General features: G+C 34.2%; 2 protein-coding genes across 5 annotated transcripts in view; one reads left to right on the top strand and one right to left on the bottom strand.

The window, feature by feature from the left end:
* LOC143204166 (uncharacterized) overlaps positions 1–13,228 on the bottom strand; it is a 243,729-nt gene that overhangs the window by 184,495 nt on the left and 46,006 nt on the right. The gene's annotated exons all lie outside the window — the stretch shown is intronic.
* miple1 (midkine and pleiotrophin 1) overlaps positions 11,610–13,228 on the top strand; it is a 210,927-nt gene continuing 209,308 nt past the window's right edge. For 3 of the 4 annotated variants that reach the window (XR_013007535.1, XM_076416670.1, XM_076416668.1), the window contains exon 1: positions 11,610–11,817. The gene's annotated coding sequence lies outside the window, so the exon portion shown is untranslated. The remainder of the gene's footprint in view (positions 11,818–13,228) is intronic. The other variant, XM_076416669.1, reaches the window with a different exon arrangement.

Below are 13,228 nucleotides of genomic sequence, written 5' to 3'. Positions count from 1 at the left end.
TATATACATATATATATATATATATATATATATATATATATATATATATATATATATATATATATATATATATATATATATATATATATATCCAGGTGTGTTGACCTCAATATCAAGTATAATAAGACTTGTAACAGGAGAATTCAAAGCCTTTTGAGGGGTTTGTGCAGTTTGACTTCTCTCGTATTATTCGTATTCGTCTAAAATACACCAGGTGTGTTTGGTAGTGTTTAATTTTAGGACGAGTTTTTTTTTAGAAAGAGAAAGAATTATATGAAAGAATTATATGTTATATATATATATATATATATATATATACATATATATATATATATATATATATACATATATATATATATATATATATATACATATATATATATATATACATTGTTTCTAAAAGCTACAGGATATGGATACAATAATATGACAACACCTGACATATTTACATTATTTATATGTATTTGAACAGTTTCTAGCGGACTGTTGTCCCATTCTTACACTCTCTGTTCTAAAGCTTCCCATAACAGTTCAATTATATTGAGGTTTTCCGATTTTGCTGGCTGGGTAATATGTTTGCTGATATTCTGATGCTTTTCAAACCAAGATTGAACCTTTTTGGCTTTGTGTATGTATGGGAGCATTGTCATCATGGAATATATAAATGTTTGACAGCAATATGCAATATAATCATTGAGGATGTCGCGATATTCATTCACAGTAATCTGGTTAGCGATGCGAATAAGATGACTAGTTATATACCATGATATTGATACCCAGATCATAATGGAAACTCCCAAGCTGGACTGTAGGAAACAAGCGACTGTTGGTTTGAGAAGAAAATGTTCAAATGCGATGCTTACAACAAATTCTACATGTTTTTATCTGAGATCCTATTAGGATCCTAACATTATTTGATTGAAATGCTATAATGAGTGGGGAAAACCCAATCGTTTGATCATATTTGTCGAATGAAAGGTAAATTAATACCATATAGGCTTCTTTGTCGAAATCACATTTTTAGTGGAGAATGCAACGAACGACTCGAAAAGACATGGATGACATGAAGACATCAAGATGTCCAAACTTAGAATCTAGGAATAATATTTTAATTTGGTAATTTTACACTAGTTATTCGTCTTTTGATGAGTTTTTGCCATTTTGTGAGAACACATACAATATTTAAATTTCGATGTTTAAAGATTAATAAATTACTTTGATATATATCAGTATTAATAAATATTATCCAATATATGATATTTCATTATATATTCATGTAACTTGCTGTAGACTCGGCGACTTGGATTGTCGCCGCGATCATTTTATCCCACGACGTCAGAAAATGAAAACAACGTACGAAACCCAGAATGACTGCTTAAGAACACGGCCCATGTGCGCGGTGGAAACCGCCGAAACGGGCGGAAATGGCGCGCTAGTGACCCATTAGATTCTTTCTCTCCGGTCCGGAGCGGCGTATTTGGCGTCTTAAGTGCGTCCAAATCGTCTCTTAAATAGTTAATCGTTCGCCAAAGCGGATAATGGGACCGTAAGCGAAAGAGGCCGGTCCATAACCGCCCCCTCATAGAGGATTTTTCTTCAATTTTTTATGAACAGCAGCCGAATGGCGCACCTGCCCACGTCGTAGAATGAGAATCGGGGAGTACAAGGGAAAGTGGACAAAAGGACAACGTTTGTTGTCGTTTTTGTTGACGTTAAGGGCGCTCGTTAGTTTGTTAAGGATATTTACGGTTTGATTTAATTACTTCCTTTAATACGATTACTTAAGACTTCGTTCAGTTAATAAATATAAATATATTATATAATATATAATTGTATATATAGTAATAAGAAAATAGTAACATGTAAAAATTGTCGTGTCATTCATTGTGAATTTTTTTCACCTGACCTTACCGTGAATAAGGATTTTAATGTGCGATTTTTATGTGAGTTTTATTGTTCGAGCTTGCAACACTGTACACTTTACTTACTTTAAATGATGGTTTAGGGTCTGTTGAGACGCAACATTATTTCATTTTGTAATGTTATGAACGGTTAGGTTAAGAAATACAAAAATATTTAAAATACAACAATTTTTAATTTACTTTAAATACTATTTTTTTGTTATGGAAAGAAAAGGCAACTTGTTGAACTACACTGAGGACAAAACAATACCTTCGTCGGCTAGTTTGTATTTAATGGTTTTTGAAATGGCATTATTTCTACCCAAACTTGTATGGTATACTCAATATGGAATGGTTTCCCAAGTATAAATGACTTCAAACTTCATTTGTCTGGGAATTAGAAACTAAACTACAGCAATCTACTTGTCGGTCTGGTTGCCATTCACCCTGAACTTGGGATGCAGAAAGAATATCGATATATCGATATCCATATATATATCCATATATTTATTTAAAAATATTAATATATCGAAATATAGATAATTTTCTGTATGCTTCTGTCCAATAGATTATGTTAGTTTATAGCAACTTCAGTCTGCATTAGATGGTCTTACCCCATAAACGGTGATACATGTACCGCAAATCCACGAACTGGAGATATTTTTCAAAGCATTGGTGTTTCTTGTAGAATTTATGGCATTTTATGGTATTTCTAAACACCTTCAATACGCCTTCTACGATCCTACAGCTTCCGATGCGATACTTTTTCTGGATAATGACAATTTAGGGTTCTATATTCGACCATTTAGATATTATTTATTAGACACGTTATGACAACTGAATTATAACATATTTTAAATAAAATTAAAATACTTGTATCCAATATAGATCTGGTGGAGCCAAGTCATGCCAGGAAAGTATATATATATATATATATATATATATATATATATATATTGTAGGTATATATATATATATATATATATATATATATATATATATATATATATATATATATATATTATATATTATATTTATTTTAAAGTCTCCTTTTGCAAACTGTGGTGTATCTGGACTGGGCCTAAAGTTTAACGTGGGCTCCGAACTTTAAATTTTAGAACATTAGAAATCATCCGAGAAGACATCCGGTCTTACCCAGCCTGGTTACTGGCGTGACTGGGATCATTTTCCTTGTCGGATTTTACACTTTTGCCTAGAAAATTCACAAATTTTAAACAACCACAAACATAAATTTACGACCATGCCCCAGCAGGATTCGAACCCGCGGCTATCGCAAGAGTAGGAGGCAATTTTAGGATTTTTTCAGCATGTTGGAACAGCTAAGCTAGTGGTTAACGGAGGGCGCTGTGTCTGGTGAATACGTTGGGCGAGGCAGAACTTCCCATTCGAGCTGCAACAGTGTATCTTACAGAATTCTTATAATCGCGCTTGTTTCCAAGCGTTGTCATGCAAGAGCGTGACTTTATTCGTTAGTCGCTAATGCCAGTATTTTTTTGTAAAAATACATCCTTAAATATGTTCAAATCACATCGATAAGCATTTACAGTAACAATTTCATTTGATTTTAGTAACTCGTGATACAGTACAGCTGATAGAAGAGGATAGGAATATGAATATTCCGCTTCAATGTCGATGTGAACTGACCCGTAACATTCTACGCTTGGAATAATTGTAGTTGATCGATTTTGTAGCGCCAGCCACGATACTTGCAATGAAACCGCGATGTCGAAAAGCTCTATTGAGTTCCTTTAAGAGCTTGAGCTGGGCTCTCAACCAATAAGTCTTACGATTCATTGTCTTCGCACATTTCAGTACCTTCAGGCTGTTCTTTGTTATTGACATATTGACATTAAATTTTCAGGTTTAGAATATTGAAACCAATCCCGACAATTGGGATATGACGAAGTAGTATCACCATAAGTTTTTAAATATTTGATGAGCTCTTGAAAATATAATTATGAGTGTTCCATAATTAGTATTGGTACACAATGAATAACTCAATAAGATTAAATGGTTGGAAAAACTATTGAATTTAATAATAAAGCTATATTTTTTAAACTTATGTATATTGGTACTTTATATTTTGATCAATAGATACTGATGATCAAAATACATGCAAACATCTAATATAATCACAGATTTGTTTGAAGTTATGTAGTAAGTTACTTCGTTTAGCTAAAATTAATTCACAGTTCCAGAACAACCATTTAAATTAGATTAAAACTTTAAAAAAGTGACTAGAACTGAAAAAGAACTGAAAAAGTGACTAGTTCAGCAGCCTACCATTGAGGCTGCTGAACGATAATATGGCAACAGGACTCCCGGTGGGCTCGATATATTAATTGCGAAAGTCTAATTTTACAAGTTCCCAAACACATTACGTTCGGTTTGACAATGAACAATTGCACTGTCATGTGGGTAATGAGGGTGGTAAGGAACAAATGTTGTTCGAATGACTAAGGATAAATACAAACTGAGAGCTGACAGCTCGAGGGTTCGTGCTGACCAGTATCGGTTTCGGACGATTATGTACGATGCAGTGTTACCGAAACAGAGCAGTCTAACGAATATGAAAAAGTATTTTGGATTTTTTTCTGTTACAAAATCAATGGAAACGTCGATGTTTACACTAAATTTAATCTTTTAATATTCGGAATTTTTAATTATATTTATTAAGTTACATTATGATGTTGAAGATATATGTCTTATTTTTCTGTGAAATAATAAATGTTTAGTTATGAAACAAACACAAACATGCAAATTTATGATGCGGAATCGCTGGCAGACTTTTGGATGTGACATAATGATTAAAGTTTTAAAAAACAGTTTCTTATTGGATTTTTTAATTTCATTTGATCTTATTTTGATAAGAATGGTTCTGTTGGCTAGATGAAGAATCTCGGCCACACAAAAAAGCAGCATATTACTTAATATGTATGTAGAGTTAGTTATCTTCTTGGTCATCTTTAACAACACGTTTCCTCGTGATATCCATGACTGAGTGAGTATGTTATATAATAATGTTAGCTTCGGTGTCTTAATGAGAAAACATCTAACGAATGCAGTTAATGGAGAATTTTGTAGTATCTCTGTCTTTTATATAATAGTCATTTTGTATATGAACCATCTTCTCAGTGAACTATAAGTGTGTAATATCATGTATGTAATACATTATTCTAAAATTTATTTGAAAGTTTTATATGTTCATAAATCATGTTAGATAGTAATAAACGTTTTAGTCTGTGCACTTCATTGTCATCACGCACATTTAGTTGATTGACTTTCTGGCATTCTTACGAATTACTTAACACCCACAGTTTGTATTACACCAATTATGGTTTCCAGAGGGATAACGCTGTCTCTTCATTAGAGACGCAGAACTACTACATGCAACACTTTAGTACCGCTGCTATTAGCTATGGTAGATTTGTTAACAGTGCTGAATTTCGTTGGGCCCAATGTTTCTAAATATGGTTTTTTAGATCATTTTGTTATCTAAGGATGACTTCAATTTGCCATCGACAAGTTGAAATGCTTTTATGTGGTTTAGTTTAAATCCAAGTTGTCTAGTTATATGCCAATATATTTTGCATTATTTATCTTTGAGGAACTGTTAACTATTAATGTCCACTGGTGGGAATATTCTTCTCTACAAGGTAATATTATGGCACTGAGTTTAACACGCCAAATTCCAGCCACAGTTGTGTTTTATTAAATGGTGTTTGACGCTGTTATTTGGACTATCGTCTGTGTATGAAGTGAATTTCATGTAAATTAGTAGAATACAGGAGATACAATACCATTACACTGTCTTGTGGAACTACTGAACATATTAAATGTAGTTCAGTATGTCAATCATCTTTTTTTATAGTTAAATGTGTATCCATAAGTTAAGAATTCAGTAATCAAAACGGCGGATGATAGAGAAGCTTCTTTAGTTTAATCCCCAGCTTTGTTTCTCATACCTTTTTACATATATGTAACATTTCTATTTTGAATATATTGAATTATTGATTAAGTTTCTTAATGTAGTTTCTTTAAAAAAAAAACGGAAGGTAGGTAATAAACTTGTAGACCAATTGAAGATGAGCCCTTCTGTAATTTTCTGGGTTTGGGAGTTATAATAATTTTACCTACTTTCCAAATGCTAAGAAATCAATTAATTTGTAGTATACAAGACGTTAGATGAACTTGAATAACTATTAGAGATTGATCAAAAATCAGTTTAAAATATTTTAAAAGCAATACTAATGCATCTTTTTCATTGCATTGACGGCAATTACTGTTTTTTTATAAGTATTAAAAGTTAAAAAATCGATACAATCCTCAATCACATAAAAATATTAATTTTTTTCACAACTTAATACATCTCTTGGATGGTTACAGTTAGAGTACTGAACGAGAGAATTATTTCAATTAAAAAATTGCTTATTTTTTGTGACAGTGTTTAAAATGAAATACCATGTCTAATAAAATTGACAGTATAATACAGAAAATGTTCTAAAGGTATAATTATACTCTTAACAAAAGATGAAATTTATGCAAAGTTCGTAAAGTTCTACAAGGGGGTAATTATGAAAGATGAAATGAAATTAAGGGACAATCGTGGAAAATGCCATATATATCTGGGAAAATGTGTAAAGCTGGGGTATCATTTTGAGCCAGAGGTATCTACATCGTTAAAAATATTCAAAAGGGCTTCGAGAATATACCTATATGAAAAAAAAAAACAAGATATTATAATGAAAACGTACAGGGCGTATGTTTTCATTATAATCTGTTAGTTAATATTATATATATATATATATATATATATATATATATATATATATATATATATATATATATATTCTAAATTTTTCTTTTAGCAATAGGTCACCTTTTTCAAGAAGGAGCTTCCTTAGAAGAAATCCATCAAATTCAAGATTCCACACAAGATTAAATACACATGTAGTGAGATGTGGTTTGAAGTGTTGGGATTATTACCAAAAATACCGATACCAATATTGCGCGCGATCTTGGTTATGCGATATTTAGCTCAGCTTCGCTTTAACCGTTGTGTTGTGTAGACGTTCAAATTTGATTATGGAGACGAGTTGAGTACAGCAATTTTAAGGCTGTCTAGGAAAATTGAAGATTTTTCGTCTAAATCGATAATGAGCGATGAAGCCCATTTTCTCTTCAGTGGCCATGTCAATAAACAGAACAGTGGGTTTTGGGGGACACAGAATTATTCATGAAACATCATTGCATCCACTAAGAACAACTGTATGGTGTGGTATTCATGCTGGAAACATCATTGGTCCCCATTTTTTTGAAAATGACCAAGGTGTTGCTGTTACTGTTTGCTGAACGGTACTAAGACATGATTCGAAATTTTATGGTGCCTGAAATGGAAGAGCAAGGACTAGAGGACATGTGGTTTCAGTAATATGGAGCCACAGCACACACAGCTCGTACAAAAATTCAATAATTGTATGACGTTTTTCCACGAAGATTAATTTTGCGAAATGGTGATTTAGCATGGCCAACCAGATCACCGGATTTAACAACACCAGACTTTTCTTCTTCTTTGAAGAAATTCAGCTTCAGATGTCGCAGGATATCATGAAAAATGCCTTAAAAAGAGCTGAAAGTTGCATAGAAAATCACGGTCACCATTTACCCGATATAATTTTTTAATCATAACGAAAAAAAAAACGTAAAGACCAAATAAACTTTTACTGAAAACCAAACACATATATCTTTTCTTAGAGCAAATTTATAGGCAATCGGCAAAATCGTAGCGGGACATTTGCTCCACCTGTTATAATAATATGCCTTATAGCGCTACTAACTATCTTTTTTGGCCTCTGGCAGATGGCTTAAATTTTTATCAACTTTAGTAAAAAACGATAGCGCAACGTGCTCCCGTAAGACATTCTTTTGAAGATATTTTAATAATCGATGTTATTCGAGTGATCCATGTAATTTAGTCATTTTTTTTTGACCAGACATTTATTGAGAGAGATAGCTACAATATATATTAAGAACGTTGATAAAAGAACGACGTTGATTTGGCAGCTATATATTTCGCACTATTACAGTATTTGGGAACGTGGCGACTCGAAGTCATGCCACATCGACCTGAACAAAAGGTGATCAGAAGCACTTTGTGGGTAAGTATAGTGAATAGGGCAGAATATTCCATTGGAGTTACAATAAAAGGAATGCAGGAGGCTGTCTATTGCTAATCTTTTTAGAAGCAACACATCGGTTAATTTATTCATTTGATATCACTGGACATCTTTCATTAGATTTTAACAGTTGGTAATATATTACAAGTTGCTGATTCCATCGTGTGTACAGTAACTTCAGTGTCGATGTAAATCATGTTCATGCCCTAACACATGCTTTTTTACCCCTATAGAATGACTTTTTATCGCCAGTTGCAATACACCGTAGAAAACACTTTTTTTTTGTTGTACAAAACTCTTTGAAAGGAAATCACTATGTTGAAACAGTATTCGTTGATAGTTTGAAACAGAAATTTGTAGGCTCCCAATGTACTCGCTAATCAGCTAAATATGCGACATGATAATGAAGTGCGTAGACTAAAACGTTTAACACCACCTGATCTGATTACTGGACATATGTAGACTTTAGAATAAGCTTTAGAATAAGACTAATTAATTAAGATAATATTTTATACAGAAGATCGTTTAATGAAGTGATTTTCTGCATGCCATGGGTATATAATATAGACATAAGAAATACTTATTGCCTATAGGGAAGATTGTGGAATCACAAAGAGTAAAACAAAAATTGTAGGCTAGTTGCTAGGCGTCAACCAAACAGCTAATTTCAAATAGGAAACATTCACATATTTGGAAGATGGTTGCATATATGTTGATCGAACACAATCTAGGTGCTCTGCTACGAACTCGGTGGTCACTAAAATCAGGTCAATTAAATGAAGATCTTAGCCAGGCGAATTTTTTGTTGAGTAAGGACTGTTTCTTTGCAAGTCATGCCCTCTTGAACTTGGATAACTTGAACTTGATATACGAAAATTTAGAAGACACGACTTATTTATTAGACGCGGCACTATCAGACTATCCATTCAAGTCTTTCAAAATAAGCTTTTCACTACTCTGGATAGTTCTTGGTTCGTTAGAAGCTCTTAAATTTACAGGGAAACCGATCTTCCATTAGTTCGGACATTAAAACCACGGTACTTTGAAAGTAAGTTCATCAAGTAATTGGCGGACTGGAATGTCAATAAATTAGTATCAGCTAGTTTACGTTCGCCGTACAGAGATTATTCCTTTACTGTTGCTTCAACTTAGGTTTTGCGGAAATACAGAAGGAGTCTCATCTAGCTCCTTAAGGGTCCTCATGTACCCTGCGGTTATACAAGATAAGTGACTTTCGCGTTTAACATTTCTCGAAAACAAGCTTCTTTTTAATACTGTAGATTAAAATGGTAAAAAAATTTAGCACATCACACGAAATTATCTTCCTTCTAATGAAGCCTTTTAAATCTTTTTTTTTTTGTTCTGGCCTAAAACCAGGCGGTGGAATGCATGACGCATACTTGATCGCGGAGACTTGCCCTGACAAGTTGGATGTGGATGTGGTACCAGAGAATTATCAATATACTAAATCGAAGCCTTCTCACTGTTAACCTCTGTGGTTCGCTACTGCTACTACATTAATTTTGAGGATACGACATCCGTTAACTGGGCAGCCGTTATTGGGTACGAGGACCCAGCGAAAAAACAAATAATGAAACTATGTATAAATTCGCGAACGAAGTTAACACACTCAACTGCCCCCACTATGACTGTAGCGACGGATAAGGTCGTTTCAGCATGGAAAAGGGGATATTAGCGGTGACGTGGTGGTAGGCTCCCAGCATGTCGATCACCTCGCGAACAAGCGCGTTTTCAAAAGAACTTGAACTGAGTTGTTTGTGGAAGGATGAAGATATGAAGTGCTTGATTTCTGAAATGTCAAGTTTCAAGGCGTTTAAGGTTCTCATAAGGAGCTTATTTTGGAAAACTTGAAAACGTTTCACCTGATTGGGTGTAACAAACTTGAAGTAGACATTATATCCGTAGAAGAGTACGGACCGAATTAACATCTTGTAAAATAAGCATTTGATGGAGATGGGAAGTCTGATACTAGGGCAGATCAGAGAAGATAGCAGGTTTGCTATCCCCGAACCTTTATGGATTTGGGAATGCTAGCCGAACCGTCGGCCCAAATGGAGACCCTACATGACGTGACGTTATCCTGCGGAATTTTTGCGAGACGCGCAGTGCGTAACGGTTCTTATGGAAAATGATGGCCTAGGTTTTCAGTGGTTGATTTGCAACCTCCAGAATTTGAACTGCTTGACCGCATGATGGAGCTGCTTCTGTAAAAGTTCTTGAGTGGTAACCATGAGCCTAGAGGCCGTGAAGAAAGCAGTTTCATCAGCGTAAAACGCGACACCGATGATCTTTTTTCTCGACAGATCTGAAAGAAAGAGGTTAAATAAGGCTGGAGTCAGCGGGGAACCTTGAGGTACGCCAGAGTCGATTTGTTTTCGACTGGAAAGTGTTTTTTTGATTCTGACCTGGAAAGATCTGCTCGACAGATAGGACTTTATGAGAGCGGTTAGGTCTTCTGGAGGCCCAACCGCATGCATTTTGCAATAAAACCGTCGTGCCAGACCTTGTCGAGAGCTTTTGTTACGTCCAAGCTTTTTACGTTGGTCAAGAGTGTGATGGATGTGTGCGGCCAGACGAGTGGCCTAATGGACGGATGAATGGTGAGCGCGAAAGCCGAATTGTTCGATTTCGCTCATTTCTTGATATATAATTTGTCGTGAAATACATATATCTTGTATTTCATTTGTCGCCGCAGTCATAACGTTTGCCCCCACATACGACAGCATCCAGTCGTGTGTTAACTCAAGATCGCGAATAAACAGTTGCTTTCACTAGCTGTTCTTCGGCCGAATCTTCGTGCCCAATAACGACTGCCCGATTGGCAGGTACCATATCTCCAAATTTAATGCAGTAACAGTAGCAACCCTCTCCTAGAGGCAACTGTGAGGTGGTTTTGACTTAGTGTACTGGTAAGGCCAGAGGCAGTCCCACATAACACGGTCCAACTTGTCACTCCAGGGCGTCTCCGCAATTGGGTCTGCGTCACGCGTTCCACCGCCTGGTTTTAGTCAAGAACACAAGAAACCCTATTGATAGAATCGATTTGTTGTTTTGTATGCAGTTTTTACGTTATCTCAACTTCTCAGCAGAAGAATAAATTTGCAGTGTTTTAGAAGCGAAATAATACGGTACGGAGACCGTTGTTGCCTTTTTCTCTCGGATCTTTCAATGGCAACTAGATTTTTGCGCTTTTAACAAGGACAAAAGCGAAAAAATCAACAACTACCTCCCGCCGCCCCATCTTCGCTCCTTTTTAACAATGCACCTTCAGCCGCCCGCGCTCCGGTCTCACCACTCTCCCTCCTATTCGCCTCCCGTCGTATTTACTCCATTTTCGCGTCTTCTCCCGCCATAGCTACCCCCGCCGGCCGTCGTCGTCGTCGTTGCAGCAACCCCCCCACGTCCCGCCCCATCATCCGTTCGCGTCCCGCGTCTCGCAACCCCTCGCGCGGCGTACGGCCGATCCCCACCACCGCGTTTGGTCGACGCCTCGCCTGTCCTGATCGATAGCCCGTTTCTGTGCAGAAGCCCGACACACGATCGCGCTCAGACTCCAGAGTATCTCGCGGCAGTTGTGAGAGCCTCAGCGACGTCAGTTGCAGCCATCAAGTCGGCTCGGCCTTCAGTTTAGTGTGCGTGCAAATATTTTCGGGAGGGTTTTCCTGGCGAGGTGCGTAAGACAGCGTCGATATTCAACAGTAAGTCGTGCTCAATTGTTTTTTTTTATCTATTTGCGCATACATTCGCTTTAACTTAAAATAACTTTTTATTTATAAAAGCAAATATATATATATTTTTTTAATTACGTCCAAAAATTCATAACATCATAATAAACAAGCACAATAGCAGGAATTTAATTAAATTTTCGATTGTTGTAGTGCACAGTACAGTAGTGAATTAAAAATGTTTATAAAAATAATTAAATAATTTAAAAAATATTTTTTCTTATGTGATAAATTCATTTTTAATCATCTAAATTTAACATATGAATATAAATAAATCGTGCGATAAGTAATATAATAAATGAGCAATGTAACAAAAAATTAATTATATTTTGTATTCCTACAATGTTTTTTCTGCAATATAATATTATTTCATTTGAATTTAAAGCTCGTTTTTTAAGGTTCATTTATAGCAACACAAATATTTTCCCAGAAAGTCCCAGAAATACATTTATTACAATTACATTATAATTACATACAACACAATTTTAGTATTCGAAAATTAACGTTAAATCGGCAAAAATATTTAAACTTTTTTTAAAATAACAAAATTGCTTTATATTATCATTATTTTTTTTATTCCTAATAATTAAATTACTTAAGAATCTTTAAGGTTTCTTTGAATTAAAAACAATTTTATTTAATATAAAAGTGGATGGACACACAAAAATGCAGCCTATGAATTGTCCGATCAGCACATTACTAAGTAAAAAAAAGTGATTTAACATAAATTTAATGCTTGATGTTAAATCAGGAACAGCTTGTTTGATTTTACTCTACAAAAATATGTGTTCAAATCGTGATATATTCATACAAATGTTTTTATTATTGCTATAGGCGAAATGTTATAACTTTAACGTGCGATGTTTCTATTAATACTACGAAATAAATTATTAATACAATATATTTTATATATAAATATAACTGTTGCTTTGGCAGTGCGCAATATTAACCGTGAATTATAAAGTTGTTCCCGCATTTTTAACAATCATTCTAGGTTTAAATTTATCTGCAAAAATATTTTATAATTTTGAATTTTTTTTTACAAAACGAAACTCATTTTTAACGATTATGTAAATGTAACAATTAAAACATCGTCATAAGTAATATAACAAATGAGCAATGTGTTTCATTATTCATTATTCATTATTCATTTTCATTATCTCAGATAAAACTTAACTCATATGAATAAGAAGCTTTGTTAAACCAGCAAAAATATTTAGATTTTTTAATCATCAGAAATATATTTGTAATAATTACAATATGCACACAAATGAATAGATTGATACGTATTTTTAAGGATTTTTTGAGTATAAAATAATGTTATTTAACAAACAAATATATATATATATATATATATATATATATATATATATATATATATATA

The sequence above is a fragment of the Rhynchophorus ferrugineus genome, unplaced genomic scaffold (genome assembly GCF_030347505.1).
Source record: "Rhynchophorus ferrugineus isolate W39M unplaced genomic scaffold, kcgeb_rfMv2 rfM10, whole genome shotgun sequence".
NCBI lineage: Eukaryota > Metazoa > Arthropoda > Insecta > Coleoptera > Curculionidae > Rhynchophorus > Rhynchophorus ferrugineus.
Note: the sequence above shows the minus strand (reverse complement) of the source record. Positions and strands in the feature narration are given on the sequence as shown.